The following is an 18632-nucleotide window of genomic DNA, read 5'->3' as shown; positions in this document are numbered from 1 at the left end:
GGGAATGGATTCCCTATTTAATACATGGTGCTGGGACAATTGGCTAGCCATATGTAGAAAGCTGCAACTGGATCCCTTCCTTACACCTTATACAAAAATTAATTCAAGATGGATTAAAGACTTACATGTTAGACTTAAAACCATAAAAACCCTAGAAGAAAACCTAGGCAATACCATTCAGGACATAGGCATGGGCAAGGACTTCATGTCTAAAACACCAAAAGCAATGGCAACAAAAGCCAAAATTGACAAATGGGATCTAATTAAACTAAAGAGCTTCTGCACAGCAAAAGAAACCACCATCAGAGTGAACAGGCAACCTACAGAATGGGAGAAAATTTTTACAATCTACCCTTCTGACAAAGGGCTAATATCCAGAATCTACAATGAACTCAAACAAATTTACAAGAAAAAAACAAACAACCCCATCAAAAAGTGGGCAAACGATATGAACAGACACTTCTCAAAAGAAGACATTTATGCATCCAAAAGACACATGAAAAAATGCTCATCATCTCTGGCCATCAGAGAAATGCAAATCAAAACCACAATGAGATGCCATCTCACACCAGCTAGAATGGCGATCATTAAAAAGTCAGGAAACAACAGGTGCTGGAGAGGATGTGCAGAAATAGGAACACTTTTACACTGTTGGTGGGACTGTAAACTAGTTCAACCGTTGTGGAAGTCAGTGTGGTGATTCCTCAGGGATCTAGAACTAGAAATACCATTTGACCTAGCCATCCCATTACTGGGTATATACCCAAAGGATTATAAATCATGCTGCTAAAAAGACACATGCATACATATGTTTACTGTGGCACTGTTCACAATAGCAAAGACTTGGAACCAAGCCAAATGTCCACCAATGATAGACTGGATTAAGAAAATGTGGCACATATACACCATGGAATACTATGCAGCCATAAAGAATGATGAGTTCATGTCCTTTGTAGGTTCATGGATGAAGCTGGAAACCATTCTAAGCAAACTATCACAAGGACAGAAAACCAAACACCGCATGTTCTCACTCATAGGTGGGAATTGAACAATGAGAACACATGGACACAGGAAGGGGAACATCACACACCGGGGACTGTTGTGGGGTGGGGGGAGGGGGGAGGGATAGCATTGGGAGATATACCTAATGCTAAATGATGAGTTAATGGGTGCTGCACACCAACATGGCACATGGATACATATGTAACAAACCTGCACATTGTGCACATGTACCCTAAAACTTAAAGTATAATAAAAATATACCCCATCAAAAAGTGGGCAAAGGATATGAACAGACACTTCTCAAAAGAAGATATTTATGTGGCAAACAAACATATGGAAAAAAAGCTCATCATCACTGGTCATTAGAGAAATGCAAATCAAAACCACAATGAGATACCATCTCATGCCAGTTAGAATGGAGATCATTAAAGAGTCAGGAAACAATAGATACTGGACAGGGTGTGGAGAAAGAAACACTTTTCCACTGTTGGTGGGAGTGTAAATCAGTTCAACTATTGTGGAAGACAGTGCGGTATTCCTCAAGGATCTAGAACCAGAAATACTATTTAACCCAGCAATCCCATTACTGGGTATATACCCAAAGGATTATAAATCATTCTACCATAAAGACACATGCACACATATGTTTACTGCAGCACTATTTACAATAGCAAAGACTTGGAACCAACCCAAATGCCCATCAATGATAGACTGGATAAAGAAAATATGGCACATATACACCATGGAATGCCATGCAGCCATAAAAAAGAATGAGTTCATTTCCTTTTCAGGTACATGGATGAAGCTGGAAGCCATATTCTTCAGCAAACTAACACAGGAACAGAAAACCGAACACCACATGCTCTCATTTATAAGTGGAGTTGAACAATGAGAACATATGGACACGGGGAGGGGAACACCACACACCGGGGCCTGTCCTGGGGTCAGGGGAAGGGGAGGGAGAGCATTAGGACAAATATCTAATGCATGCGGGGCTTAAAACCTAGATGATAGGTTGATAGGTACAGTAAATGACCATGTCACATGTATTGCTATGTAACAAACCTGCATGTTCTACACATGTATCCCAGAACTTAAAGTAAAAAAAAATAAAACGATCTCTTGTGAGGTTGGTTTAGTAACAAATTCCCTTTATGGTTGTTTGTTCGGAAAAGACTTCATTTCTCCTTTATGTATGAAGCTTAGTTTGGTGGAATATGAAATTCTTGATTGGAATTTCTTTTAAGAATGCTGAAAATAGGCTCCCAAATCTCCTCTGGCTTGTAAGTCTGAGAAGTATATTAGCTTGATGGGGTTTGCTTTGTAAATAATCTGACCTTTTCCTCTAGCTGCCTTTGAGATTTTTTTCTTCAACATTGATCTTGGACAATATGGTGACATATGCCTTGGTGATGTTCATTTTGTATAGTATCTCACAGGTGTTCTCTGGATATCTTGTATCTGGATGTCTGCCTCTCTAGCAAGACTAAGAAAGCTTTGTTGAATTATTCTCTGAGACATGTTTTCCAGTTTGTTTACTTTTTCTCCTTTCTCAGGAATGCTAATAATTCATAGGTTTGGCAGCTTTACATAATCCCATATTTCTTGAAGTCTTTGTTCATTTTTAAAAATTCTTTTTTCTGTATTTCTGTCTGACTAGATTAGTTTGAAAGACTGGTCTTCAAGCTCTAAAATTCTTTCATCTGCTTGGTCTAGTCTATTGATAAAGCCTTTCATTTTACTTTGAAATTCCTTAAGTTAGTTTTTCAATTCTGGAAGCTCTGATTGATTTCTGTATAAAGATGTTTATCTCTTCCTTCATTTCCTGTAATGCTTTCAAAGCTCCTCTGTGGTGATTTTTAACCTTGCCTTGAATCTTGTTGAACTTCCTTGCAATCTATGATTTCAATTCTTTATCTGTAATGTCTGAGTTTCCATTTTAATTAGAGACCACTGCAGAAGAGCTAGTGTGATACTTTGGTGGTACCACTCCGTTCAGATTTTTCTTCATGCCAGAATTCTTGCACTGAGTCCTTCACATCTGAAGATGGTGGCACTTCTAATTTTCATAATTCTTTTCATGTGGGTAGGATTTATTTTTGTTTCTTTCCCTATAATTTTTTTCCTTTTCCTTCCCCTCACCCTTGGGGGTGTGACTGTAGAGAATGTTGGATAGGGTGTTTTGGCTTTGCTTCTACAGCTGTATGCACTTTTGCCAGCAGGTTTTATATTAGGCTTTGTGGTTTAAGATTCAAGCCAGTAGATAGCATTCATGGGTAAGAGCTGGCTGCAGCCAATGTAGCTGGGTATATACATGATCATTGTTTACCGGGAGAAACTCTTTGTTGCCTCAGGCAATAGGCTGATCGGCAGAGTATAGAGTGGTCTGAGCTCCCTGCTTAGTGTCTGGAAGTGGGGAAAGATGGGTGGTGCCCGAATGGGAAGGCCTGCCTACAGCTTCCCCAATGGCAGGCGCAAGAACCAGTGCTGAGGGAGAACCCAGGGAGCAGCCACCAAGCACTTAGAGGTATCTCTAGGCGTGGAGCTGGGAAACCTCCTTGGCCCGAAGTTCTCTGTACCAGGAGGGGGTTGCAGCCTAAACTCCTAATCTCAGAGAGTGGGTCCTCCAGAGGCCTGGAGATATGCTTGGATGTGGTGTGTAGAGGGCCCTACTGCACCATAACCTCTTCACAGGAAGAACAGGGTGGCTCACCAGGCAGAATGGCTATTATTAAAAAGTGAAAACATATGCTAGTGAGGCTGTGGAGAAAAGGGAACACTTAATACATTCTTCAGCCACTGTGGAAAGCAGTTTGGTGATTTCTCAAAGAACTTAGAACTATGATTTCACCCAGCAATCCCATTACTGGATATATATCCAAAGGAAAGTAAATCATTCTGCAAGAAAAGATACATGCACTAGTATGTTAATCACAGCACTGTTCACAATAGCAGAAACATAGAATCGACCTAGGTGCCCATCAATGGTAGATTGGGTAAAGAAAATATAGTATGTATACATCACAGAATACTATGCAGCTATAAAAAAAGAATGAAATCACATCCTTTGAAGCAACATGGATGCAGCTGGAAGCTATTATCCTAAGTGAATTAACATAGGAACAGAAAACCAAATACCACATGTTCTCACCTGTCAGTGGGAGCTAAGCATTGGGTACACATGGATATAAAGATGGGAACAATAGACACTGGGGAATACTAGAGTGGGGAAGAAAGAGAGAAGGGTGATGATTGAAAAAACTACCTATTGAGTGCTATTCTCACTACTTGGATGACAGGATCATTCATACCCTAAATCTCAGCATCACACAATACACTCATGAAACAAACCTGCACATATACCCCTTGAATCTAAAAGTTGAAGTTATTTTTAAAAAGTATATTTGCTTTAAACAGTCCTCTTCTGATACTAATTATCCTAAGATAATTATGATGGCTAAATTTTTAAAATTATTATAAATTCCAATAGGATATTCTTTCTTATTGTGGGAAGTCAGGGAACCTGAATGGAGGGACCAGCTGAAACCACAGCAGAATAGCATAAATTGTGAAGATTTCATGGACATTTGTTAGTTCCCCAAATTAATACTTTTATAATTTCTTACATCTGTCTTTACTGCAATCTCTGAACATAAATTGTGAAGATTTCATGGACATTTATCACTTCCCCTATCAATACTCTTATAATTTCCTATGCCTGTCTTTAATCTCTTAATCCCATCATCTTTGCAAGCTGAGGATGTATGTAACCTCAGGACCCTGTGATGATTGTGTTATCTGCACAAATTGTAAAGCATGTGTGTTTGAACAATATGAAATCTGGGCACCTTGAAAAGAACAGGATAACAGCAATTTTCAGGGAACAAGGGAGATAACCATAAAGTCTGACTGCCTGCAGGCCAGGCAGAACAGAGCCATATTTCTCTTCTTCCAGAAAGCGAATAGGAGAAATATCACTGAATTCTTTTCTCAGCAAGTAATAACCCCGGGAAAACGAATGCATTCCCAGGAAGAGGTCTCTAAAATGGCCGCTCTGGGAGTGTCTGTCTTATGCAATTGTAGATAAAGGATGAAATACGCCGTGGTCTCCTGCAGCACCCCCAGGCTTGTTAGGATTGGGAAATTCCAGCCTGGCAAAATTCTAGTCAGACCAGTTGTCTGTTCTGGAACCCTGTTTCCTGTTAAGATGTTTATCAATGATAATGTGTGCCCAGCGGGACATGGACCTTCATCAGTAATTCTAGTTTCACCCTGGCCTTGTGATCTCGCTCTGCCTCTCTGCCCCTGTGATATTTTATTGCCTTTGAAGCCTGTGATCTCTGTGACCTACTCCCTATTCGTACACCACTCCCATTTTGAAATCCATAATAAAAACTTGCTGGTTTTGCAGCTCAGGGGCATCACAGAACCTGCCGACATGTGTTGTCACCCCCGGAGACCCAGCTGTAAAATTTCTTTCTTTTGTACTCTCTTTGTTTCTCAGACCAGCTGACACTTAGGGAAAATAGAAAAGAACCTACCTCAAAATATTGGGGGCTGGTTCCCATGATACTTTCTAAATAAACATGCAGAAATAAATAAAATTAATAGGTTAATGCTGGTATGTATGAAGTACTTACATGATTTTGAATAGTACTGCTAGATTTAATCATTCATGAGTTAAACTTGTTAGGCATCTAAATTTGTCAGGCATCTGAATGTTTATATTACAGGCGGGGAATACATGATGTAAATAGTTGAAGAGATAATATAGGCCATATAGTGTGATAACATTGTATTAATGTTTATATTATCCAGCTAGCTATACATTTTTAGCTTAATTTCACACTTCTGAGAAACAATATTTTGAAGTTGCTCAACTCAAAGGAAATGGTGGTTTCAATAGCAGTTTTGCTGTTTCCTTTGAACATTTTGATTGCCAATTTTTTTCCTGTTTTCTTTTTGCAGTTTCTTTGCTAAAATAGCTTTTAAAAATGTCCTGTCATCAGTGACTCCAATGACAGCTTTTTTTACATACTGAGAAAATTATTCAATTTTTAAAATTATACATACATATATTCAAATAAAAATAAATTGTAAGAAAATAATGTTTTAAAAAGTGTAATCCATTACCATTGCTATGAGTAAAATACTATTGTTTATCTCTGACCTAGAGGTCTTGTATTTTCTTTCCTTGAAAGTGTTACTAACTTGTTAGCTTGCAATTGTGATAAAATCTTAGATCCTTTACAATTCTTAACATGAGGCTATTCAGAATTGTTCTTTATTGTCATGTTTGTTTTCAAAATTCATTCAAGAATTTGTCCATTTCATCTAAATTGTTGAATTTATTAACAAAGTTATTCACCTTCTTATTCTTTAAATTTCTCTTGCACTTCTAGTGGTATCCCTTGTTTTATTCCTGATATTGGTAATTTTTGTTTTTTTCTGTTTTTCTCTTGATCACTCTTACTAGGTGTTACTGCTTTTATTAACGCAATGTAGGTAGACTCAGACAGGATTCCTTGGCACTGCCAGTTGCAAGGAGACTTAAAAATTTAGGTAAAAGTCAATGCTAGGAAAGCTGAACCAGAGAGAGAGGAAGGATTAAGAAACATTCAGCCAGATCAGAAACCAAACATGAAATTTACCAACAGGAAGTGTCTGAGGTCATTTGAGATCTAAAATTAAAGTCAGCAAAGACAAAGTCAAACACAATCACACATGGGAAAAGGTAAGTTGCTACTGATAGTCCTTTTTGTGAGGAAAATATCTGTCACTGATGAAATAATAATTTACAACTTCATTAATAGGTGTGGAGATGTAGTCATATTAGATTTAAAACAAAACAAAAAACAAAAATAGGACTAAAATATATACTACTTATATTAAAAAGATGTTATCTGCTTCTGTTGCACTTCTAAGATATGCCAATATTTAATCATTTATAAACATGATTCACTTTCAAAAGCTTGCATAAGGAGTAGGATTTTTGTTTCTTTCCCTATAATTTTTTTCCTTTTTCCTTTCCCTCACCCTAGGGGGTGTGACTGTAGAGAATGTTGGATAGGATGTTTTGGCTCTGCTTCTACAGCTCTATGCACTTTTGTCAGCAGGTTTTATATTAGGCTTTGTGGTTTAAGCTACAATCCAGTAGATAGCATTTATGGGTAGGAGCTGGCTGCAGCCAACGTAGCCGGGTATATACATGATCATTGTTTACCGGGAGAAACTGTTGCCTCAGGCAATAGGCTGATCGGCAGAGTGCACAGTGGTCTGAGCTCCCTGCTTAGGGTCTGGAAGTGGGGAAAGATGGGCGGGGCCAGAATGGGAAGGCCTGCCTACAGCTTCCCCACTATCAGGCACAAGAACCAGTGTGAAAAGCAACAAGCTGTTTCGAGTTCCACTGTTTTGAGGTTGCTTTCCAAGGGAGAAACCAAACATGAGAGAACATATATTAGTTGCACAAAAACTCATCTACAATAACTTAATTGCTATAGAGTATAACGTCTCTAAAATAAAAAGAAGTCCAAATGGGGACAGGAGCAACCCAGGGAGGGCTCAGTATCAATGTAATGTCAACAGTATTTCAAGCTTTTTCTATACTCCTGCTTCATCATCCTCAGCCTCAGGCCATTCCACTCATACTTTTTATCTCGTAGTCACAAGATAGCTGTTCTGCCTACAGCTTCACCTCTACACGGTAGCATGAAGAAGACAGAGGGAAGGGCTGGTGCCTATATCAGAGTGGTGATACAATGGGGATAGCTAGTTTCTGCTTTGTGTGGGAGGCAAAAAAAATTAAGTTACTTTAAGGGAAGTTATTCAGAGAGATATCAGCATCCCACCCAAGGCACCTATTATAGATTGAGTTGTATCCTTCCAAAAGATATGTTGAAGTCCTAACCCCTTGTACTTCAGAATGATATTTGTAAATAGGGTCCTTGCACGTGTAGTCAAGTTAAGATGAGGTCATTAGGATGGACCCAAATCCAATATGACTAGTGTCCTTATAAGAGAAATACAGACACAGAGGAAAAAATGCCATGTGAAGACACACAAACACGCAGAAGGAAGACAATCATGAGAAGATAGAGGCAGAGATTGGAGTTATGCTGTCACAATCCAAGTAATTCCTGGGGCTAAAAGAAGCTGGAAGAGTCAAGAAAGTGTCTTCTTTTAGAGGCTTTGGAGGGAGCATGGTCCAGTCAACACCTTGATTTCAGACTTCTAGCCTCCAGAAGTGAGGGAGAATACATTTCTGATGTTAGCCACCCAGTTTGTAACCCTAGGAAACTAATACAGCATCTAATCCAGATTTTGCTGGTAATTCCTGAGTACCTTAACTTGAGAGGACAGCAGTATAATGGAATCTGCTTAGAGAAAGATTTTCTTTGGGATCATCTTGGGAGGGTAACAAAACAAGCATTACTATACCTCTGTAAAGGAATCACAGTAGAAATAGTGAATCCAGGTAGTTTGCATCCAGGTATTGAGGTTTTAGTACAAGACAAAGTTTTTAAATCATTATATTTACAAAAATACTACTCTTCTTTCTCTTAAGTTATGTAAACAGTTCAATAGATGTCATACTAGAGCTGTAATTATAATCTACTTTTTAAAGGAAGAATGATTATTTAATAAATGTTATCTGCTTGAGAAAATAGATTTTCATAGCTTTAAAAATTAGAATAAATTTAGAATTAAAGGTAGAGAGTAACATGTACACAGATGCCCCTGACATTGAATGATCTATTAACTGATAGCATTAAGATTTACATCGTATTATATATAAATTATAAAATTGTTAAGGACTCAAATATATACATATTAGTACATTATTTATTTGTAATTCAGGAATGTATCATGAACAAGAGAGAAAAGAGTAAGGAGGATATAGAAGGCGGCCTCAAGAAAGAAAGAAAAAAATAGTGAAAGAAAAGAAGCAGCTGAGCAGCAGAGGAAAAATAGTGTCTTACAGAGGAAAGCAATTAAGAGACAAGCGACAATACATAAATTGAATGAATATGGAGCCAATTTCATGAATTAGAACGTTGCATTGAAAAGTGTCAATTTTCACTAACTTATATTAACCTAAAAGGAAGAAGCTGAGGCAAAATTAATATAAGCAGAGCATTTGAGCCAAGGCTGAGGACTGCAACCTGGGAGCATAGATTCAATGGCTCTGAATACACACTCCAATTAGCAGCAGCTGCAAGTGGATTTTTAAAGGCAAAAAAAGGGGCCGGGGAGTGGGCTAATACAAAGTTATTTGTCAAGAATTCTCATAGGTTTACAGAAATAACATTGATTAGTGATTGGCTATACATTGTTAAGCCATGGGGTGTGGGTTATGGTGTCCAGTGTGGCATTATTAGTTTAATTTATAGGCAATAGCAAGTAGTTTCAATAGATGAATACGTAGCTCAAAATGGGGAAGTAGGACCTGATTGCTGTCTCATTTTAATGTCTCTCTGGGCCCAGTAATTTGAAAGGGCTCACATTCCTCAGATAAAAGTACTTTTCTTTCCTCAAATATAAATTGAATATGATCCCAATTATAAAAACCCTAAGTAAAAGTACTGAATGAAAGACTTCTGGTTTGTGATTCTGCATGTAGGGAGTTTGGACATCACAACTCCATCCTACCAAGTAAAAAGGTCAACACACTGAAAAATTAGCAACTCTGGCTGGGAGCGGTGGCTCATGCCTGTAAACCCAGCACTGTGGGAGGCCGAGGCGGATGGATCGCCTGACGTCAGGAGTTCGAGACCAGCCCGGCCAGTATGGTGAAACCCTGTCTGTACTAAAAATACAAAAATTAGCTGGGCATGATAGCAGGCGCATGTAATCCTAGCTACTCAGGAAGCCGAGGCAGGAGAATCGCCTGAACCTGGGAGGTGGAGGTTGCAGTGAGCCGAGATCGTGCCATTGCACTCCAACCCGGAAAACAGGGAGAGACTCTGTCTCAAAAAAAAAAAAAAAAAAAAAAAAAAAAAGAAAGAAAAATTAACAACTCCTTTTGGATACTTAAGTGAGGTGAGGACACAGGGCAAACTGTTGCCTTCAATATTAGAGAGACAGACAGGCAAATAAAGAGAGTCATGACTTACCAGAGCTGACTCATGAGCAGGGGCTGCTGCAGAAACCAGTGCCAGCATAGGAAAACCTGAACTGTAATTGATGAGTTGCTGGAGGTTCAATGTAGACAAGTCTGAGGGTTAAAAACTCCAAGGGAACCCCAAACTTCTGTGAATTTTACCTCTAGGAACTCGACAAGGTCCTCACAGAAAAAAAATTACCTTGTGCTTCTGGCAGGGGGAAGGAGAAAGCAACCATTTTGAAATACTCCAGAGTACTCTGTTCTTAACAAGGTCTGCTCTCAGCAGAAGCTATTTAAGCAGAGCCTAACCTGCAGGAGTTTTATACAAGCCTAATTGGCTTGGAGGAAAGGAAATACTGAACTCCATATTAGAGAAGGGAAATACTCAACTTCAGCCCACTCTAGCCATCTTGTCTCACCTAAGGAGAGAGGGGAAACTGAGGAGCACTTGTACACTTTACAGTCTAGGGACACTGGCTCACTGAAAGACTGAGGCCTAATGTTTGGATTATAGGACAATTTTCCTCCCTTCACACCTTAGCACCACATTACTAAATAATAACTATTTACAGCGTTTCCTTTTTACCTAGTACATCATGTATGTCTGTCAATAAAAAATTACAAGACATACTAAAAAGCCAACAAATAATAATAATAATTTGAAGAAATAGAGCACTCATCAGAACCAGGCATAGCAGGGATGTAGGAATTATAAGCTCAGGAATTTAAAACAGCAATAATTAATATGGTAAGTGTTCTAATGGGAAAAGTAGACAGCATGCAAGACTGATGGCAATGGATCCAGAGAGATGAAAATCCTAAGAAAGAATTAAAAAGATACTAGAGATAAAAGATGCCAGAATAGAAATGAAGAATGCCTTTGATAGGCTCTTTTTTTTTTTTTTTTTTTTTTTTTTTTTTTTTTTGAGACGGAGTCTCGCTCTGTCGCCCAGGCTGGAGTGCAGTGGCGCAATCTCGGCTCACTGCAAGCTCCGCCTCCTGGGTTCATGCCATTCTCCTGCCTCAGCCTCTCCAAGTAGCTGGGACTACAGGCGCCCGCCACCACGCCCGGCTAATTTTTTGTATTTTTAGTAGAGACGGGGTTTCACCGTGGTCTCGATCCCCTGACCTCGTGATCCGCCCGCCTCGGCCTCCCAAAGTGCTGGGATTACAAGCGTGAGCCACCGCGCCCGGCGATAGGCTCTTTAGGAGACTAGACACAGCTGAGGAAAGAATCACTTGCCTTGATTTTTACAGATTTATCAACAGAAATTTCCAAAACTGAAAAGCAAAGAGAACAAAGATTGTAAAAAATAGGAAACAATATCCAAAAACTGATCACAAATGGTGCAAATATGTATAAGGGGGATACCAAAAAGAAAATAAAAAGAAGTAGAAAAAACATTTGAAACAATAATGACTGAGAATTTCCCCAAATTATTATCAGATACCAGATCACAGATCCAGGAAACTCAGAGAACACCAAGGAGGATAAATGTCAAACAAAACAAAAAGCAAAACCCTACACTGGCATATTATTTCAAACTATAGAAAATCATAGGTAAAGAAAAAACCCTGAAATAAGCCAGAATTCAAAAACACTTTGCCTATAGAGGAACAAAGAATTACATCTGATTTCTCCTCAGAAATCATGCAAGCAAGAAGAGAGTAGAGTGGAATATTGAAGGTGCTGGGAGGAAAAATGACAAACTAGAATTCTGTACCCCATGAAATATTCCTTCAAAAGGGAAGGAGAAATAAAACCTTTCTGAAACAAAGGTTGAGAAAATTTGTTGCCAGTATACTTGCCTCGCAAGAAATGTTAAAAGGAGATCTTCAGAGAGAAGGACAATAATATAATTTAGGCCAGAAACTCAGATCTTCACAAAGAAAGGAAGATCATCAAAGAAGGAAAAAGTGAAGATAAAACAAAAACTTGTATGTTTCTTATTATTAATTGATCTAACAGATAACGGTTCGTTCAAATAATAATAGCAGCAATGTACTTGATTATGTATGTTTATGTACATGTCTTATGTGTGTATACTATATATGCTTATATATAAGTGAAATGGATGACAATAATGATACAAGGGATAAGAAACAGAAATTAGGATTATTTTGTTATCAGAAAGCACTCACATTACCTGTGAAGTGGCAAACTATTTTAAAGTGGACTTGGATTAGTTGCAAATGTATACTGCAAACTCCAGGGTAACCATGTAAAAAAGTAAAAAGAAAATTATATATTTTCTTTTTAAATATATAATTTTAATATATTCATTTTAAATATATAATTTAAAATGAAATTAGAATTTAAAAATGAAATTAGAATTTAAAATATGATTTTTCTAAGCAGAATGGGAAAATACACTAATCATAATAATTTTACTGGTAGAAGAATGAATAAATTGGCTTCTTTTAGGAGCTCAGGCACTCATTCGTTCTAGCTCTCTTACTCTACCTCTAGCAAGAATACTGATCTTGATTTATCATTTTTCATTGCATTGAGTGGGCCATGTTGTTTGGGTACGGCACTCAAAGAGACTAAAAAGTCTTAACAAACATAGATGTGCTCTTTTCTCTATTTTCTTCCATGCCTGGAGGCAGCTCCTTCTGCATTTTATAACACTTCCCCTGTTACCCACATAGGATAGGCCTGTGATTGATATATATCTGCTGAATTCCTTTGCTTCTGTTTTCTCTGGTGCTGGCAGGTATGGGTTTCATTTCTACTCAGTGGTAGGCTCTGAGAGCCAGGTTGAGGTAGTAGGGTGAGAGAATGCACAGGCCATAGATGGACATGGCTTAAGCAAGCTCATTGTGGTTCTTTAGTGGGATTTGGGGATAAAGCCCTTGCTAACAGTAAACAATTACTTTGTCTTCCATAATTCTCATGCAGCCAGGGAGTGGGTGTTGAGGGGAGGGAGGAGATATGATATTTCTTGGTTAACGGCATCTCAGTATAATCCATTTCTTATGACAAACTTAACTAAGTAGATCAATGGAATAAAATTAAAGGTCTAGAAAAAATGCAAGTGTTTATAATAATTTAATATATGGAACATTTTACCAAACTGTATTCTTTTGAAAAAAATAGATACGTGAGAAAGTCCTCAATGATAAAAAAGCACAAAAACTTCTGCATATTCCACACAGTTTAACTGTACCCAATTCTTATTTGGCATCTCAAAGGCTCTGAGAATTCCTGTAGTACATAGGAAAGATCACTTTAACTTTGTTTAATTCAGCATTTTCCAGTGCTGAAATTTCAAATTCAAAATTATATTTGACCACAATTGTGAGTTTTTTTTGGCTCTGGTATGTGCCCAAACATATTTGAGTGATTAATTGGTTATTCACAAAGTGAGGTCGGGACTGTTGTCTATTAACCTTGGAAAAATTACAGTGGCACACTGCTGCAGTTAACTGTGGTGAAGTATAGTGTTCCTGTGTCTGGAATGTTTTGCTATCCATCTGCTCTCTGTAGCCATGGTTTGGCTTCAATTATGGTGCCCTAGTCCTCCATCTCCAGGTGTTAAAATGGGCACAGATTCCAGATTGGGCCAATCAAAGTATTTTTTGATCTTTCTCTGCATTCTTTGAGGATAGTGATTGATTCAGGAATTAGAACATGGTCTAAGATAAGTCAATTTGAGACGTTCCTAGGAATTTTGGGCTGAAGCTAATAAGACACACCACAGTCTCTCCTTTGTGAGATGTAAGGGATAGGCCTAGGATACTGACAGCTATCTTTCCTGCTATATAGAGAGATTCTAAACAGCATCATAGGCAAATATTAAGGCAAATGGCAAACTAGGGAGAGATATTGCAACCCATGTAACATAGCATGATTAGCATCCCTAAATATATGTAGTCTTACATGTCAATAATAAATTGACAAAAATACCAACTGAAGAATGGCCAAAGAATTTGTATAGGCAAACAATAAAAGAAATTCAAAGCGTTAAAAAATGTCCTACCTCACTAGCATTAAAAATGTAAATTAAAATATGCAGATGGCATTTGTAGTCGGTCAGATTGACAGAATAAAATTAATGATTGCAGTTTCATTCATAGATGTTAGGAGCTATTAACATTTCCAAAAGATTACTGTGGCAAAACAAATCAAATGCCTTCAATATTTTTATACCCCACCATCCCAATTTCAATAATTTATCCTAAAGAAATAACCGGACAAGAGCTCAGATATGTGTTTATATGGCAGGGCTTAATCTCAAAGTTTTAATCTAATTATTTCTCCCCTTTCTCTTTCATGTATACTCCAAGAGATATTTTTGTGCCCCTAACTCATACCAAAGACTGAAAGAAATCACTAACCTAGCTGTCAGATGTGAGCAGGACTGGTCCCTAGGTACTTTTACTTTTGTAGGCCATTTCTGCCATAAAAAGTATTAAAAATTATATTTTATAATTGTGTTAGTATAAAGACAAATACAGTCCAGGCTGGATTCATCCTTATGTTCATTATTATTCCATTCATTTTCTTTTCTTATTTTAAAGAAATGAAAATTAGAACATTGTTGTGTGTCCCTCAAAGTATCATTGGTCCTAGGCCCTTGCCTACTGTACCTACCAGACAAATGAGCCCTGGATATAAGCCCTGGGCTTTGGGAGAGAACAGCCAGAGTGGCAACCAAAAACAAAAGGAGATGGAGTCAGGGTTCTCCAGAAAGGCAGAACCAGTAGAATATATACACAGAGAGATGTGTGAGAGGGGATTTATTAGAGGAATTGGCTCATGCAATTATGGAGGCTGAGAAGTCCCCAGATAGACCATCTGCAAAGATGGAGACGCAGGGAAGCTGATGGTGTAACTCTCAGTCTGAGGTCAAAGGCTGGAGAAATCTGGAGAGCTGCTCCAGGAGCTGGAAAACATGAAATTCTGATTTCCAAGGGCAGGAGAAGAAGGATGTCTCAGCTCCAGGACACACACACACACACACACACACACACACACAGAGACAGATAATTTACCTTTCTTCTGCCTTGAGAGGGGATCTTCCCCACTCAGTACCCCAATTCACACCCCAGTTTCCTCTGGAAACACCCTCACAGACACAACCAGAAACAATGCTTTACCAGCTCCCTTAATACAGTCAAGTTGATACATAAAATTAACCATGACTTGGAGGAAGTTCTCGAGAAGACCAGTGAGCATAGTAGAAGGGCCTCAGAGAACCCGCTTTCTCTGTGTTTTTCTCATCCTATCAACTGGTAACTTATAGAAAACTTACAAATCAACAGTGCTGGACTTTATTATCTTGTCTTTATGAAACTTATGTGGAGACAGTGGCATAAAAAGAGAACAACCTCGCACATGTCCATTGAGTTAGAACTGAATGGAAGTAGTGGAAAATCTCCTTTTGAGCAGAAAGGTTGACAAGCACACTATTTATGTAGTGTGGCAGAAAGAACATGAACTTCAAATAAAATGAGGCAAATTATTTATAGAGCACTCATATAGTAGAAAGTTTCTGCAATCATTAAAAAAGGATTTAGATACATCTTATTAATATGAAACAAGGATACATAATATAACGAGACAGGTCACAACTAAAGTGTTGTGTTGGCAAGCCTATTCACACCAGTGGGAAGACAAGATAGGCCTGAGAACAATTCCTCTGGCGTATATCCCACTCTAGAGGTCATTAGCGGCTTGTCATGTCACCGTTTTTGCCAAACTGGGTTCAGATTTGTGCTCCCTTAAATTGTGATCCCAGTGTCTTTAGCCATTGTCTAACAATGGGCATCCGATTATGTAATGCCTAGTATTAGTAATGGTTCTTCTGTTTAGCTAAAAGGATTAGTTGTCTATAATGGACTCAAACATTTCTCAGTTTAGCTTGTCCATATTCACAAAGCCTCTGTGTCTTCTCATTCTTGGTCAGGATCCAGAAACAGAAACTCTTCATAGGCTCTCATTTTACTGCTTTTTCTTTATTATATCTCTGATCCATAAAAACCAGTTATCTTTTTAATTCTGGTTCATGGTTTCCAAATCAATTATCTTTGCACTATGTTATGATAAGACTATAATTTTCATATAGGATTTAGAGGCCACCTGCAAAAGCAATGTCATTTTGCTTATGCACAAAATACAGTCATTAACGTAGAATGAGCCACTTTTTAGATCCTTTCCATTGTATTTAGGAACTTGGTGTATATTTCCATACCTCAAAATAATAGATTCTGAAACATGGCAACTGTTTTGCATTATGGCTGGCTGTTCTGTCAAGTAAATTTTCCCTTGGGTTCTTAGGGAGAAATACACAATAATGATTAAATAGCCTACTCTTCCCACTTCTATTTCCAAATTGCAACCGTCTCATTAGGAATTGGCCACATCCACGATGCTCATTCTATTATTGCTCATACACTGTATGAGCATACAGGATAGCCTTTGTCCAAGTCCATGGTAACAGACTCAAAATGGCTGGATCACTGCTAGCACCTTCTCTTCAGATCCTTTTTTAAGAGTACGGACATATGAAGTAAGAATGCTAAGAGCACATTCACTTGTTCTCTACTATTCTTTAAAGTGCTGGAATAAGGTTGCCTGATTCTCCTACCACTTATCTTTTTCTCTATCTGCATCTTTCCTTATGTATGTTTGCCCTATCAGAGGAGCCAGCCTGGAACAATACTCCAAATACTGAGAAGCAAATATGGCATGACCAAGCTCTCTCCTCAATTTATTCCAAACCTACATTTAAAGCATTTACTAAGTATGTCATCTGTGAAGATTTCCTTCTGCTGGCATCTCCCTTAGCCTTTTTTTTTCTTTTCTTTAATTTTATTATTATTATACTTTAAGTTTTAGGGTACATGTGCACAATGTGCAGGTTTGTTACATATGTATCCATGTGCCATGTTGGTGTGCTGCACCCATTAACTCGTCATTTAGCATTAGGTATATCTCCTAATGCTGTCCCTCCCCCCTCCCCCCACCCCACAACAGTCCCCGAAGTGTGATGTTCCCCTTCCTGTGTCCATGAGTTCTCATTGTTCAATTCCCACCTATGAGTGAGAACATGTGGTGTTTGGTTTTTTGTCCTTGTGATAGTTTACTGAGAATGATGATTTCCAGTTTCATCCATGTCCCTACAAAGGACATGAACTCATCATTTTTTATGGCTGCACAGTATTCCATGGTGTATATGTGCCACATTTTCTTAATCCAGTCTATCATTGTTGGACATTTGGGTAGGTTCCAAGTCTTTGCTATTGTGAATAGTGCTGCAATAAACATACGTGTGCATGTGTCTTTATAGCAGCATGATTTATAATCCTTTGGGTATATACCCAGGAATGGGATGGCTGTGTCAAATGGTATTTCTAGTTCTAGATCCCTGAGGAATTGCCACACTGACTTCCACAATGGTTGAACTAGTTTACAGTCCCACCAACAGTGTAAAAGTGTTCCTATTTCTCCACATCCTCTCCAGCACCTGTTGTTTCCTGACTTTTTAATGATCGCCATTCTAACTGGTGTGAGATGGCATCTCATTGTGGTTTTGATTTGCATTTCTCTGATGACCAGAGATGATGAGCATTTTTTCATGTGTTTTTTGGCTGCATAAATATCTTCTTTTGAGAAGTGTCTGTTCATGTCCTTCACCCACTTTTTGATGGGGTTGTTTGCTTTTTCTTGTAAATTTGTTTGAGTTCATTGTAGATTCTGGATATTAGCCCTTTGTCAGATGAGTAGGTTGTGAAAATTTTCTCCTATTTTGTAGGTTGCCTGTTCACTCTGATGGTAGTTTCTTTTGCTGTGCAGAAGCTCTTTAGTTTAGATCCCATTTGTCAATTTTGGCTTTTGTTACCATTGCTTTTGGTGTTTTAGACATGAAGTCCTTGCTCATGCCTATGTCCTGAGTGGTATTGCCTAGGTTTTCTTCTAGGGTTTTTCTGGTTTTAGGTCTAACATGTAAGTCTTTAATCCATCTTGAATTGATTTTTGTATAAAGTGTAAGGAAGGGATCCAGTTTCAGCTTTCTACATATGGCTAGCCAATTTTCCCAGCACCATGTATTAAATAGGGAATCCTTCCCCCATTGCTTGTTTTTGTCAGGTTTGTCAAAGATCAGATAGTTGTAGATATGCGGCATTATTTCTGAGGGCTCTGTTCTGTTCCATTGATCTATATCTCTGTTTTGGTACCAGTACCATGCTGTTTTGGTTACTGTAGACTTGTAGTGTAGTTTGAAGTCAGGTAGCGTGATGCCTCCAGCTTTGTTTTTTTTGGCTTCGGATTGACTTGGCAATGCAGGCTCTTTTTTGGTTCCATATGAACTTTAAAGTAGTTTTTTCCAATTCTGTGAAGAAAGTCATTGGTAGCTTGATGGGGATGGCATTGAATCTATAAATTACATTGGGCAGTATGGCCATTTTCACGATATTGATTCTTTCTACCCATGAGCATGGAATGTTCTTCCATTTGTTTGTATCCTCTTTTATTTCATTGAGCAGTGGTTTGTAGTTCTCCGTGAAGAGGTCCTTCATG

The sequence above is a fragment of the Symphalangus syndactylus genome, chromosome 13 (assembly GCF_028878055.3).
Source record: "Symphalangus syndactylus isolate Jambi chromosome 13, NHGRI_mSymSyn1-v2.1_pri, whole genome shotgun sequence".
Taxonomy (NCBI): Eukaryota; Metazoa; Chordata; class Mammalia; order Primates; family Hylobatidae; genus Symphalangus; species Symphalangus syndactylus.
This window is presented reverse-complemented; position numbering follows the sequence as displayed.